Source organism: Gymnodraco acuticeps, unplaced genomic scaffold (assembly GCF_902827175.1).
Source record: "Gymnodraco acuticeps unplaced genomic scaffold, fGymAcu1.1, whole genome shotgun sequence".
Taxonomy (NCBI): Eukaryota; Metazoa; Chordata; class Actinopteri; order Perciformes; family Bathydraconidae; genus Gymnodraco; species Gymnodraco acuticeps.
The window spans coordinates 729,902-746,244 of NW_022990621.1; the positions used below are offsets into that span (position 1 = coordinate 729,902).

General features: G+C 43.6%; 1 protein-coding gene across 1 annotated transcript in view; it reads right to left on the reverse strand.

Moving 5' to 3' along the window:
* LOC117554619 (coiled-coil domain-containing protein 102A-like) overlaps window positions 1-16,343 on the reverse strand; it is an 82,196-nt gene that overhangs the window by 65,536 nt on the left and 317 nt on the right. The gene's annotated exons all lie outside the window — the stretch shown is intronic.

Genomic DNA, 16,343 nt, shown 5'->3' on the forward strand with positions numbered 1-16,343 from the left:
GTACACAGGAAAGTCTGCTCCTTATTACAATAAAATGCAAAATTCAAACATTGTCAGACTGTAAGTTTGGATGATTTATTGACGTCAATCACTATGCATACTGTTATGGGTAAAATAGTTGCTTCATCTTGCACACGTCTGTGTACAAATATTAAAAGGAGAACTTCATCTCCCATGGGCCCCAGGTGCGGCGAGAGGCTCCACTCTAACAAAGTATACAGAACATTCCTGAAGTATGACTCTCCCTTACACACACACCATGTGGTTTCATACAGCATACGCCCACAGGGTGTGTGTGTGTGTGTGTGTGTGTGTGTGTGTGTGTGTGTGTGTGTGTGTGTGTGTGTGTGTGTGTGTGTGTGTGTGTGTGTGTGTGTGTGTGTGTGTGTGTGTGTGTGTGTGTGTGTGTGTGTGTGTGTGTGTGGAGTGTCCAGCTCAGCACAGTGCAGTATCATATTGCCATCATTTATTCAACGGGAGGCAGAGAGGCAGAGAGGAAGGAAGAATGGAGGTGATATCAGCTGATGGAGGGGGATGATGATGGATGGCAGACCTTCTCGCAGTTTGGTGTGTGAGCCCGTCTGGATTGGATGCCAATAATAGCCATATTTCCCCCTAAATCCCCAGATCATTCAGGGTGAATCCTGGATGTGTCCCAGCAAGAGAGAAACTTGAGTATATGAATATCAATGATAGATATCTCAAGTTGATAAGGCTACAGAAACAACACTTTGCAACTCAATCAAAAACTTGTGCAAGAGCATATAATGTTGTTCAATATAATAATGATGTTTAACCCTAATGAGCCCTAACGTTTAGATTTGAGGAAACATTTATGGTCGTATACAATCTTTTATCTTTAGTCTATCTCCTGACTTCATCGTTGTCATTATGAAAGGTTGGTAAAGCATTTTCAACATGCCTCAAATAATGAAAAAGCAAAGCTAAAAAAAGGTGCATTTCTGCAGGGCACAGCAGCTTCAAAGCTCCCACATACGAAGAGCAAAGAGAGCTTTGAATAATGTATACAATTAGGTAAATAGATGTAGGACAACTCTTTTTCTTCTTCAGTACAAAGGCAGCTGGGGAAAGTGATGAAATCCCAGGAAAGAGATGGAAAGAGATATTAAAGGTCCCATAGATTTATATTGTTCAATTTTCACAAACTCACATTGGTTTCTCATACAGCATCTCTGTATAGTATGTGTATTCACTCTCTGTCCTACACGGCTTGTTGGAGCTCCTGCCCCTCCCCCCCCCCCCCTCGCTGTGAGCCCAGTGTGCTCTGATTGGTCGTTGCGAGGCTCGTTGCTGCTCGCCGTTGCTGCTCGCCGCTGCTGCGAGGAGCGGACAGGTTTCCGGGTCAGCGATACAGCGAGAACAAGCGAAACTCATCCTGAGCACACACAAACACTCACAGCCGAAGTAAAACAATAAGTGTGGCTTGATATTGAGTAAGAAAAAGGTTTATAACGCTGTGAGAATGGGTCTGCTGCGGAGAGCATTTCTCCGCCATCCCAACTCGTCTATTACCAGCTTTCAGGGAGCTCTATGCAAGTCAATGGGACTCCCTGCTAGTTAGCCAAGGGATCCTGGTGTGTGAGGTGCTCCGCGGATTGGTCCATTTGGGCCAATCCGGTCATTTGTTGTTGATTTGGGTTTTCACACGTCACAGAACCCAGGAAGGAACGAGCCATTTTGTGTGCGTGCGCGAGCGAGAGAGAGAGAGCGCACCGGTACCGGAGATCGTTGTTGTTAGCTTCTGGTGCTAGCGAGCTACGCTAACGGATATAAAGAGTTTTTTCAACAACAAAGTGGAGGAGAGTCCTCTCCTGTCAGACTGAGAGACTCAGTGAGCTAAAGGACTCTCAGTGTTATCTCAGTGGGTCTCAAACGTTTTGGTCACCATTAATGTAAACAATTATTTCCGAGGCACACGTTTATATGATCATTATAGTTATAAAACAATAAGAGAATAAATGAAAAACAGGTATGAAATACTATATGACAGTAAAACAAGAATAAAGTTTAAAAGGGTGATTTGTAAAATATCCATAAAGAAAAAGTAAATCTGTTTCATATGGGTGTTGAGAGATGTATCCATACAACTCTTCATGTTGCTCTCAAAGTGCACCAGATTGATGCGTTTAATTTCAATATTTAAAAAAAAATCTTCCCGGGGGAGCTTGCCACCGGACCCCCCTATGTGAGGTCCACACACCACCTATAAAAATAGCACTTTGCCCCTGCTTACACCTATATGCCTCGAGCCTTCATTGTAACTGTCACACTGTGTATATGCGTGGGGAGTGTTGCAGTAGAACATTCCACTGTAGCGCCAGTACATTAATGGGAAACCCTAAATGTTTGAGCACCCTCTATGAAACGTCAAGCTACCCCACAGCACCCCAAAATAAATCTCTGGCGCCGCCACTGAGCCTGACTATTTGTGTTGGGGGGGCCCCGACTTATTTTTTTCTCCAAAGGGGGGGCCTGAGCTCATCCTTACCACTGTTGACCCGTGTTTTCTTGTTGCTCTCTAAATGAGGTCCAAACAGCTTTTTGCGCATAAGATGAGGACCCCTGAATGTCGGACGTGTTTTGCTGGAGCATTTTGCAGCACCTCAGCGCCAATGTCGGCATTCTCATCTCCCACGTTTGCCTCCATTTTGTTCATGACTAGATGACTAGGGCCTACAGCGCCGACTAGTGGTAGAGGTAGTCGATTAGTTGGTGAAACCCCTAGTCTAAAGCTGCAGCTGTTAGCTGCTTTTACTCATGTTTTCGCTTTACAGCCAAATTCTCCAAACCTTAAACAACTCTGCTGATGAATTATTATGCAACTAAAAACCAGCTTAAGACTCTTATAGTTGGTTTTCACACTAAACAGAAAATAATGTTAAGGGCTAAAGTAAAGGGCTGGAACCAGTTTATCTTTACTGTATGATCAGCTTTGCCTTTGTAGTGTTGTTGTTCACTTTATATTGTGTTCTACGTATAACTTCATGAGCTATGTGGGCTCTATGCTCCAGTCTCGGTACTCGTATAAGCTAATGCTGTCAATCGAATAATTTTTTTTACATCATGGTAATCTCAATAATCTGTATTATCAAAAGTTTGGGTGAAGTGTTGTAATAAAGAAATGTACGACAAATTGTCAAGAGAAATCAGAGGGGTTTTACTGACATCACAACATAGTCTTGATCATTTCTGAATTATTGGGATGAAGTCGGACAAGCTAAAGCATCGACAAAGCTGCTGTCCCAGATAGCAGTGAGACAGGACATCTCTCTGCTATCATACTGCGAGAGCAATCTGTGACCCTGTGTCTCCCACTCCTGTGCAGCTTCAAAAAACTGCTGCACGGGTCAGCAAAATGTCCTCCGTTGTTACCACATTTGAAGAATATTTGTCATGGAACTGGTGTGCCGTTACAGCGAGGCAGTGATGGTCCTTACTGATGCCCACTGCAGTCAGTTATACATGTAGGTTGTTGTAGATCATTTTACTGCCATGCAAACCATTGTAAACATCAGCGTTGCTATTACAGAAGCAAATTGGGTCAAACGTGTGATCAATTGGCAAATTTGTTTAGTTTTTTAAGTTAAGGTTTCCATTTCAGATTGATGAGTGTTAACGCTGATAGCCCTACCCACATATTGCCTCATGCTCTGTTGGCCGGGGCTTTAAATAAAATGCATTTCCTTAGAACTAAGATAATGTTTTTTTCGTCTGCAATTGAAACAGTGCGGTGGGTTTAGTATTGTCTGAATAGCCTTAGATGACCAGGATTTTGTCTGGCTCCAATCTTTTCCCACAAGGAAGAAGGGTTCAGCCTGCCTGACACAAAGCTCAGTGTGGCCCCGCACATGGCCCTTTCACACCAACGCGGTTCTAGGGCCGGTTCGGAGCTTGAGCCTGATAAGCGCCGGTTTTTCCTGTTCACACCGCAGCGGAGGCGGCTCTTTTCCCCGAAAACCGGTTCTTACCAAGCTGGAACAAATTCTCGGTCGAGAAGCAAGAACCGCATACGTCACGCTTACGTCGGAGGGGGGCGAGATTAACCTGAGCTAACAGTTTATGGTGAGTACGGTAATGAGGATCAAACCACCTTTTAAATGAAAGCAAATCAGTCAAACAAGCTTATGCTGCAACACACCGACACATGGGAGCTCATGCAGCTATAAAGAACCTCAAAAGGGGGAACACAGGTGTGTGAACGTACTAATCTCTAGACACATGTACTGTGCAGTAGATAGCTTGATAGCCACATTATAAAGGAAATCTCAAAAGTCACCAGCACACATTCAGAACAAAAAAGTGAAGGAAAAGAGTACTAAATGTTGTACACATCAAAGTCAGCACTTAAAGTCCCTAGTGCTTAATTACAGAAATTCAAAAGGTGGGTTACCCCATACTTAGCTCACCTGGTAGAGTCAAGCGCCATCATTTCTATGATGAAGTTAGAGATCGTTTTAGCCCTGGGGTCGTCTCTGGCAAACTTCTTGCCTTTTTCAAAAGCCTCGTCGATAGGTAAAAGCCCCGGTGCCTTTGCAGCTGGCTTTGGATTCGCTGCTAGTTTAGCAGCGCAGGCGTCTTCGTACGCTTTAACACACCATCGTAGCGATGGCGATGTTTCAGGTGACTAATCAGGTTGGAAGTATTATAGCTCGTTGCCTTTTTCCCTCCTCGTGGAACTTCTGCATTTGTTAATACAAATAGCAAGCGAACTATCTAACTCTGAAACTTTGAAATAGTCCCATACTACCGGCGACATGTTTGTTTACTGTCCTGGCTTCACGGCCGCACACCATTTACGTCACAGCCAGGCATGAGTTAGGGAGCGCTGGATTTGTGAAAAACTCCCCTCTTCCTAAACCACTAATACCACAGTACTGGCAAAACGGGAGGAGCCGAGTGAAAAACAAGCGCCCCTCCTCCCAATCCACCCACACCGCAGTATTTTTTTCTTTTTTTTTACCCAAACAATAGCTATATTGTATATTATCGGGGCTATTAATACTTTTATCGGGTTTATCGGGATGACGTCATAATTCCTAATATCGGACCGATAATTATCGTGCACCACTAATTCAAACTAATAAATGCAAATTACAGAGAGCAGAGTCTAACTCAGTCTATGTAAACATGTTTTAAAAAGGAACCTTTAATTGTCACTATGTTTCGTGATTTTCATTGTCAGTGCTCTCTGGTGGGCTTTCCAAACTCTCATGTTAGGTTTTTCTCGCTTCTTTGATAAAGCTCTTTGTTTTTGTTTATGTTTCCCCCCCCCACTCCCCGTCAGAGTCTCAGCCTGTAGCATCTGCTGCTATCCTACATCTGGAACACACATCACACAGAGGAGACAGCAGCAGCATGCAACTCCCTCCTGGCTGGTCTACCTGCATGTGCCATCCGACCTCTGCAGCTCATCCAGAATGCAGCGGCTCGTCTGGTCTTCAACCTTCCTAAATTCTCCCACACCACTCCGCTCCTCCGCTCGCTTCACTGGCTTCCGGTAACTGCTAGAATCCACTTCAAGACACTGGTACTTGCTTACCATGCTGCGAATGGATCTGGCCCTTCCTACATCCAGGACATGGTTAAACCGTACACCCCAGCGCGTGCACTACGCTCTGCATCAGCCAAACGACTCGCTGCGCCCTCGCTGCGAGGGGGACCCAAGTTCCCATCGGCGAAAACACGTGGGTTTGCTGTCCTGGCTCCAAGATGGTGGAATGAGCTCCCCATTGACATCAGGACAGCAGATAGCTTACACACCTTCCGGCGCAGACTGAAAACTCATCTCTTTCGACTCCACTTCGAGCGTTAGAACTATTAACGAAGCACTTTTATACTAATAAAGGACTGGCTTACCTAAAGCCAGTTGAGTAGCACTTGAAATGTTTGGCTCTATGAAACCTGATGTACTTATATGATTCTGTTTTCTTCAAGGTTGTGTCTTCCTGGTCGAATGTACTTATTGTAAGTCTCTTTGGATAAAAGCGTCAGCTAAATGCAATGTAATGTAATGATGATGTCACTCTGTTCCTCCCACAGACAGGAAGGCTGTGTGTTTGCTACACAACTTATGGCATCTTCCTTGTTAAGGAGCCTGGAAAGAGAATGGTCTGTGTGTGTGTGTGTGTGTGTGTGTGTGTGTGTGTGTGTGTGTGTGTGTGTGTGTGTGTGTGTGTGTGTGTGTGTGTGTGTGTGTGTGTGTGTGTGTGTGTGTGTGTGTGTGTGTGTGTGTGTGTGTGTGTGTGTGTTCAAAATCTCAGAGGTGAAGGCTTGCTTGGGGATATCAGCAATTTATAAAGGTCAACCATGCAAGCAATCAATCTAATATGCATACTCAAAGCACACACACACAGGTATTTGCAAAGTTTCAGTGACAGGAGAACACCAAAGGCATTCCTCTGTTAGCTCCAACTCAAACTCTGCTGCCAGCCATAATTACAGAGTCCTAAACAAACACAGCTACACACACACAGCTACACACACACAGCGACACACACACACTACACCACACACACACACACACACACACACACACACACACACACACACACACACACACACACACACACACACACAACACACACACACACACACACACACACACACACACACACACACACACACACACACACACACACACACACACACACACACACACACACACACACACACACACACACACACACACACTGTAGCTCTCATGAATGCTTCTGTTCCAGTGTGATAACCCTTTATGCAACCTGTCAAACCTCAGGGTTATTAACAGTAGTTACACTGCTGAGTGTGTGACTTATATTCGACCACCAGTAGGCACAGTCACCACAAGACAACCGGCTAGGGCAGGGGTCTGCAACCTTTTTGACCAAAAGAGCCATTTTGCCCCTTTTCCAACCATTTTTTTTGTCTGGAGCCGCAAAACATATTTCATAGCTTGATAGCTTATAAAGTTGTATTTATTGTTACATCATAGACAAAAACTACAGTTTTTTTGCATTTATTATTTATTACATTATAAAACTGTTAACTTCTAATAATAAAAAAAAGAACCCTTATAAGGAGAATTAAAAAAAATACACAGGCCTACTTTAAAATAAATCAACACAGCACTTGGGTAGTCCTCTGCACATTTGAAGAAAATGAATATCATTCAAATGGCCCCACTTTGAAATAAATAAAACCTATAGCTGCACCCTAAAAAGAGTTAACTGATTGATTTATGACTGAAGATCGTCAGCTGTCTTCCTCTCCCGTGTTGTTCCTCGATACGTAAAGGCTGCAGCACCGTTGACAACTTCTCTCTACATATCAAACATACCGGTAAGCCAGCATCGTTTGCTGTGAAAGCATATAACTCTGTCCACGCAGAATTAAACCCTCTGTGTTCCTCCGGTACTTTTATTTTCTTTGATTTATCCATAGTTCGCTCATCGAGCCGGGGGTCAGGTTATTCGCCTGCAGGAAAGGGCGTTAGCGCGGGACCGTAGCAGGATGTGATGCATATTTTAGTTGACCTAATTAAAACCGTTTTGTTTTTATGTGTCACAGTATCACCTCAAAATACAAAATACGGAAAAAAATTAACCATGCAACAAAATATAAATAGTCCTACAAATACTTTTATTTTATTTCCGTCTTATTTGTTGTCTAAGCTCAAGGGAGCCAGAGTAGAGGGCTTAAAGAGCCGCGGGTTGCCGACCCCTGAGCTAGTCGACTACCCTACCACTTTTTAGACCCATTGATTAGTCATATCTGTAAGAATCATGCAAAAGCACCTCTATGAATCTTTTGTTTACCACAGAGGATTACATTACATTTCATTTGGCTGATCTTTTATTAAAGTGTCTCTATAGAGGCAGATCACACACTGCTGGCCATGATTACAGGAACAACTTGAGGTTCTGTGTCTTTTTATCAGTCTCAACGACATGCAGACAATTCTTAATCATTGAATGCAGGTGTTTCATTCAGTTCCATTGCCACATTGTATAAAATCAAGCACGTAGACATGCAGACTGCCTTTACAAACATTTATGAAAGAATGGGTCGTTCTAAAGGGCTCACTGAATTCGAACGTGGTTCTGTGATAGGATGCCACGATCAACTGTAAGTGGAAAAGTTTAGGAACCAGTGGCAGACCACGTAAAGTTACAGAGCGGGGTCGTAGAGTGCTGAGGCACATAGTGGGTAAAAGTGGCCAAAGCTCTGCTGACTCAATAACTGCAGAGTTCCAGCTCTGGCATTAATATCAGACCAAAACTGTGGGAGCTTCATGGGTTTTCATGGCCGAGCAGCTGCATCAAGCCTTACATCAAGCACAATGCCAAGCGTCGGATGGAGGGGTGTAAAGCACGCCGCCACTGGACTCTGGAGTAGTGGAAACGTGTTCTGTGGAGGGACCAATCACGCTTCTCTATCTGGCAGTCTGATGGACATGTCTGGGTTTGGTGAATGCCAGGAGAACGTTACCTGCCTGACTGCATTGTGCCGACTGTAAAGTTTGGTGGAGGAGGGATAATGCTATGGCTGTTTTTCTGGGGTTGGCCTGGGCCCCTTATGGCGCATTTCCATTGCAGGGCCTCGCTCGGCTTAGTACGGTATAGTTAGGCCTTGGTAGGCCAGGCTTACTTTATGCTGCGTTTCCATTACAGTTTAGTAGCTGGGGCAGTAACTATAGTAACGCAGTGTAGGCGGAGCGTTAGCTTAGCCTGGTCGACCCAATCTCCATTTAGAAAACACGCATTTTAAAAGGGTTTTTCGCCTGCGGTCTGTCTGCAGACTTGTCAAAGCATTAATTCATGGTTTGTACTAACCGGTATCAGTATGTTGTTACTTCGGCATCATTTAGAAACGTGTATTACAATTAAATCACGGTCAAATATGTTCATTTTGTTGTAGTTGTAGCTAGGGCTGCTCAATAAATCGTATTTTAAATCGCAATTACGATTTTGGCTTGCAACGATTATGAAAACAACATAATCGAAATAAAACGATTATTTATTTTATATACATTTTTTTATTGAATTTTTTTATTTGTATTGGTTTTCCAGTTGAATTGAAGTTCAGGGTAATCAACTGTTAAAAACATACTTAAAAAAGTAAATGGATAATCCTTTTAATAATCGTGATATCAATTATTGACCCAAATCAATTATTGACCCAAATAATTGAGATTATGATTTTGGCCATAATCGAGCAGCCCTGTTGTAGCCCCCTAGCCAGCGATTCTCTCTCTAGTTTAGCATACTCAGCCCGACTCAGCCTGGTTGTTGGCCTGCTAAGAACCTCGATTTTATGGGGCCAGAAAAACTGTGAAAAGTACCCGAAATGCGCCATTAGTTCCAGTGAAGCGGATTCTTAACGCTTCATCCTACCAAGTCATTTTGGACAATTCTATGCTTCCAACTTTGTAGAAACAGTTTGGGGAAGGCCCTTTCTGTTCCAGCATGACCGAGCCCCACAAAGCAAGGTCCATAAAGGCCTGGTTGGATGAGTTTGGTGTGGAAGAACTTGACTGTCCCCCACAGAGCGCTTGACCCCCACCCCATTGAACACCTTTGGGATGAACTATAACGGAGAGCCAGCCTCTCGTCCAACATTAGTGTCTGACCTCACAAATGCTCTTCTGGATGAATGGGCGTCCCACAGGCACACTCCAACATCTTGTAGAAAGCCTTCCCAGAAGAGTGGAAGCTGTTGTAGCTGCAAAGGGGGGACCAACTTCATATTAATGCCTAAGAGTTTGGAATGGGATGTCATAAAAGCTCCTGTAGGTGTAAGGTGTAGGTGGTCCAATACTTTTGACTATATAATGTAACTCTCTAATATACATTTCAATCAAATTGTAATCTTTCTCTTTCATCTCACTTTCCATGTGAAATATCCAAATCTTTGTGCATCTTTGTGTTTATGCTAGCTTAAAGTGATCGAGATCAGGCATTAGTTAGCTTTAGTTTGTCTAGGATGCATCTACATACCCCATGATGACACAAACTTGACCTTTGTGAACTTTGTGAGGCCTGTCAGTCACTGAGCAGGAGAGAAAAGCTTAGAGTGAAGCAGGAGGGGAGGGGGGAGAGGCAGACAGAGAGGGCAGAGCGTGTGAACCGAGTTTAAGAAAACAAAGGAAAGGAGCAAGGTAGAAGGGAGATGCTGAGAGGAGGGCAAACAGTGGGAGGAATGTGTTTAAGCAGCCGGGGTTACTGAAGGTACACAGCTGCTCACTGCATCAGACCAGTGATACAGTCCTCTGAGTCCATTACAGAGCTGCAGTTCAGTTGTACTTTTATTTGTATCATACATAAATGCAAATACCTAAAGATTAAGCCCCCCATCACTGGATGGAAGAACAAACTTAAAATCTTTGCAAAATCACTCCATCAAATGAAGGCAAGAAACGCACAGAAACATTTCTCATTAATTGACTTTCTTGAATTTGTTTTTGTTTCTTTTAAAGACGAAATTGTTTATTGAATTTGTTTCTATACTGTATTTGCACCATTTCATCTTATTGACTGGAAATGATTGCCTCAACGGTTTGTAAAGGACTCTTGATTAATAACGTTTTTAAAAAGTAATACAAAAGTTGGCATTCGACCACTTTCAGTTAGCTTGTTTCAAAGTTGTTTGAACATGTTTTTGGTTAGATGCGTGAAATAAGACCACAACACAAGCTGAGGAGATTTTGACATACTGTCAGTAAAAACCCCACTGATGTTCCAAAATCCAATAATCCCATTTCTTTTTATCAAGGGAGTCCTTGCCAAGCTAACTTCTGGGTTGGCCTACAAAAATACGTCATCACTGCATCACTGTATTTGGTCTTATTGTAAGTGAAATACACTTCCTCCCCGCGCAGACAAACAGAAACAGTCAGGCAGACGGAGATAAGGCCTGGGACAGAATGGTGTGGAGGCTGGGTCACTCGGCTGCTCTGGTTTGGCCTGATCTTCAGAGACGAATGAGAGGATGTTGATATTCCACACAGGAAGACTGACGAACAAAGGGTCTGCTGGACGCACAGGGGACACAGACCTTTTGGAGAGAACCCACCATACCAAATCCTTTCACACAGCTGTCATTTTATGAAGTGGCTCATTAGCTCACACAAATATAATAATGTACATATAAATAGTCTACCCTGAAGAAAACCAGATTTGTATACAAACTCATTTTATGAGATGATCAATAATCCATCGCCCTTAAACATGTGTATTGAAGAGAGAATCTCTACCCTGAACACACACATATTTGGTGTCTGAACCAGGAGCACATGGCTGCTGTTCTGTCTTTTGCCTTCAGAAACTCTTTGTTTCCATGACAACCACCAGTATGCATGACTGAGTGTGGTGTGTGTATGTGTGTGTGTGTGTGTGTGTGTGTGTGTGTGTGTGTGTGTGTGTGTGTGTCTGTGGGTGGAGACAGAGGGATTCTCTCTTCAACACACAGGGCCGATAAGTCACACTGAGTTGAGTGGAATGGACTGTGTGAGGATGATGATGGAGGCGGAGATGAAGAGGGAGTGCAGACGAAGCAGCTGAACAGATGTTCTGTCTGCTGTCTGAACCTCAGGACACTTTAGTGACATGCAGGAAGACACATGCAGGGACAGCACTGAGAACCTCAATATCCAGATGTATTACACGGCTTAGTAGAATAATCGATTTTGATTGGTCAATTTGGACATTCAGAGGTTGTGAATACTCGATAACACACCGCTGCTAAGCATAACATCACTGTTGCTAAGGAGGATTAAGGGAGAGAAAGAAAAGAGCTTAAAAGCTGGACGTCAGATAAATCATCAGAAGACAAATAGACAGGAAGTAAACACTAACAGGAACACGGTATGGGCTCGGCAGTGTTTAAGGACTTGTTAGTGGAACTGTGATCAGACTTGGACAGTTGCATCGATTATTGCTTCCGTTCATTTCAAGTTACGTTGTTGTTGTGGCAGTACCAGCCGTTGGTACGCCGTGGAACAGTTTTTTGTTCCTGAACGGAAGCCATACAATCATTTTTAAGCCAATAAAATCATTTTCAATTCAATCCTATTTTAAGAACGGTAGCTGCAGATTATCCCTTAATTAATCTACATTAAAGTCCAAGGTTTTGTCTTGACCAGGTAACAGAGGCGCTGCCTTCATACCAAAATGCAGATTTTCCCTGTAACATTTGAAAGTGATGCCAGAAAACAATATTTCTGTTCTTCAAAAACTGTATAATATCTCGAAAAATATGAAACTTGTGTCAAATGGACCGCCTGACGGCAGAGACAGCTTTGTTTTCACGGGGCTCCAAATAAATAGGGGAAGGATGTCCGGTCGGTCTGCTGGACGAGTGGCAGGCAGCAGGCTTACGGCCCGTCTACACTACAGCGTCGACAGCTTCAAAAACAGTTTCCAACGCGTCTGCCCATTCACTTTGAATGGGGTGACGTCACATTGTCTCGCTTTTCGCCGAACTGAATTGTGGGTAGCATAGCGGTCCGTCTCCGGCGTCAGAAGTTGAACAATGTTCAACTTCTGACGCCGGAGACGCCGGAGTAGCCAGCGCCAGCCAATCAAATCCCGTTTCTGAAAATCTGACAGCTCAAGCGCTAGCCAATCAAACCGCGTCTAAGCTGGGAGAGATATCCCGCCGTTCATTTCTATATTTAAAAAAAAGATGGAGGAGAAACTATTTATCGCCGTAGCAAATCACCCGGTTTTGTATGACCAGACCCTCTTCACCTACCGGGATACAAACCGGAGGAACCAGGCATGGAGGGAGGTGGCAGAGACAGTGGGTGAAACTGGTAGGTTTTCGCCTGTTTGGGGAGTTTATATATATATATATATATTGCTCGCATAAAATCCCCGGGGTTTTTTGCTTTGTATGTCGGGGGCGGGAGATTCATGTGATTGGTTGTTGGTCGCGTTGCTCGAATAAAATCCCCAAGCTTCAGACACGCCCAGCTCCAAGCTTTTTTTGAAGCTGTAGTGTGGACGCTCCGTTACGGTACGTCCACACAGCAGCTTTAAACAAATCTTCCAACGCTTCCAACGCTTCTCTGCCCATTGACTTTGAATGGGGATGATGTCACTTTGCCTCGCTTTTCGCCGAACTGCATTGTGGGGGAGCGAAGCGAAGATTTCCAGGATTTTCAGGATTCAAAAGTTGAGCAATGTTCAACTTTTGAAGCTGAGCTGGAAGCGTCAGCCAATCAAATCCCATTTATGCAAATCTGACAGTAGAAGCGCTAGCCAATCAAACCGCGTGTAAGCAGGGAGAGCCAGACCGCAGTTCATTTCCTCATATTCCAAACGAGAAATTACGTTAGCAAATCACCCGGTTCTTTACGACCAGAACTATTAACGGGATACAAACCGGAGGGACCAGGCATGGAGGGAGGTGGCAGAGACAGTGGGTGAAACTGGTAGGTTTTCGCCTGTTTGGGGAGTTTATATATATATTGCTCGCATAAAATCCCCGGGGTTTTTTGCTTTGTATGTCGGGGGCGGGAGATTCATGTGATTGGTTGTTGGTTGCGTTGCTCGCAAAAAACCCCCAAGCTTTCAGACACGCCCAGCTCCAAGATTTTCAAGATTTTTGAAAAGCTGCTGTGTGGACGTTATGCTGCGTTCACACCGGACGCGATGCGAATATTTGCTTCGCTCTAATCGCTCAAGTTTCACCGCGGCTGCCAGCTGTGTTTACTTGCATCATTCAAACAAGACGCGCTGGCTCGGGAACTACAACTACAACAAAATGAACATATTTTACCGTGATTAAATTGTAATACACGTTTCTAAATGATGCCGAAGTAACATACTGATACCGGTTAGTAAAAACCATGAATTAATGCTTGACAAGTCTGCAGACAGACGGCAGGCGAAAAACCTTTTAGAATGCTTGTTTTCTGAATGGAGATTGGGTCGACCAGGCTAAGCTAACGTTGTATATGCTCACGCCACACTCATAACAATGGCCTACAGACATAAATAAGCCAGCAACTGTATTCGCCATGACAGTCACACAGACAGTCTGTGGTTTGTACTTGTTTAACTTTTGTCTAGTTTCTGAACAGATATGAGGAGCTGTGATCTCTGTGTGCTAACTGCTAACAGCTAACGGCTGATGTTTTCTGGTTGAACGTCAGTAACGGCAGGCTGAGATCCTCACCACTGATTGGCTTCCGCGAGAACGCGTCACATGAATTTGACGCTCGCGTTTGATGCGGCACCGCTCAATCTCCGCAATGGCGTGATTCGCGCCGCGTCCACCGCTTCATGCTCGCCGTCGGAGCGAATTTGCGTCTGTCCGCGTCTCTGCATTGACTTTACATCGTAATCGCGCCTTCCCCAAACATTGTACTTGGGATGCAGTGGTCTGAAGTGGGAGGTGGGGGTACATTTTTCTAATTATTTAGGGGCTTTAGTGTAGTAGTCTCTTTCAGCCCAAACATTACAAGGCCTGACGCCTGGATTACACTGGGTGCGTCTGCGCCGCGCCATGCACAGAGACGCAAGGCGTTGCATAGCGCCGGGCAGGAAGTAGAACGGCCAGAGCATCCGGTCAATCCCCAAAATAAACTAATTTTGCTAACACACTCTCACTCTCTGATCGTCCAATAGCTACGCTTGGTCAGGGTCCCGTGGCGTCCAGTTGGGACGCGCATAAACGGACGCAAAGAGCTTTCAACTGATTGCAATGTATTCCCATCGGCGGAGGTATTTGACGCTCAGGGAAGCACCGCATCGGTCCATGTCGGCGGCTCTTTAAAAAGGCAATGTGAGCGTCCATTCCCATTGGATAACGGAGGATTTTACACCCGGAAGTAAGTATTGTCCTTACTGTCGATTGATTTGACAGTGATATCTGCACTACTCATCACCTCAAAAACACCTGATTATCCTTGTTAATTAAACGACATTGATTGGTTTAAATTGTGTACAATGCTTTTGTGTTTTTCCCCTTCGACTCTGAGAAACAAATAGTTGTATCAGAGTTTAGGATGGCCGAAAACATTACACTACCCAGAATCCTCAGCTATCGTTTGAGACTACACCATGCGCTTTGCTCGACAAACCCCGTGAGTATATAATTATATCATGAAATGATGATTTGATTTTCAACATATGGTTTCAGCTCTAATGTGAGAAGGACACTGACATAACCCTGTTGGATCACTCCTGACTTACTGTGGTAAATCATTGAATCACTGCTCGACACTGTTAAGGGAATTTCCAATCCCCTTTGTTTAGGGCCAGGAATAGTTTGGAAATGTTCAATACTAGCGCCTGGTGATGCCGGACGTTTAATCCAATACAAAAATCACTGAATGGAGTTTGATAGAATTGAATTCATCCTCTGTTTCCCCTGACGAATTGATTGGCTTTAAACTTTGCATGTATGTAGTCCACAATCATGCCTTACTTTTCACAAGCAACATGCTCAAAATACTGAAATACGTAATGAGAACACAAGCTTTATAGTATTTACATGATATACATTTAACTGGTATACCTAGTCAGCGAGATCCCTTCTTCAGAGTAAATCCCCCTATCAGTATAAAGATGAACTGTTAAATCAGAATATATTTTTCATCTTTATCAAAAATGGTCACTTTAGATAAAAGTCCCCTAAATGACAAGTAATCATCCTTAATGGAATACAAACACACTAGCTTGCAGAGCATTCATTAACCACCAGACCAAAAGTTTATTTTAGCCATTATGGAATTTAAATGTATAATCTACAGGTGATCAAATATGCCATAGCATTTGGACCTGAGATAGCCTTATTTTATTATATTTTATTTGTACGGGTATATCTATATTTAATCTATATTCCATTTTAATCGTTTTTGTATCATTGTTTTATTTGATGGTGCTTTTCTGACAGTTGATCTTTAACTCTGTTTATGCCGGCACCATTTACACCAAGGAAATCCCTCGTTTGCTAATAAACATGAATCTGATTCTGACATTAATGTGGGAAAAAAAACAACTTTCTCGGAACACTTCATATATTTCTCTGCAGAATAAGGCAGCTGAGAAATATATATATACAAACACACACATGTACAGACACACGTGATTTCTGGAGAAGTCCTTCTGCCCAGTCGGAGCTGGGACTGAGTTCACTATACAGGCTACTCTCTGGAACAGTTTTACATCTACTAAAACAAGTCAGACATTTGAAAAAGTCCATGAGCATAGGAACAAGCTGTGTGAACTTCACGGAGACTTCAACAATCCAAAGTGTCTCTGTAGTTTGTATGTGAGGACCAGGAGACATCACGGACAAAGCAGCAAAGTCATTAAACCTTCAATGCTCTGTATGTC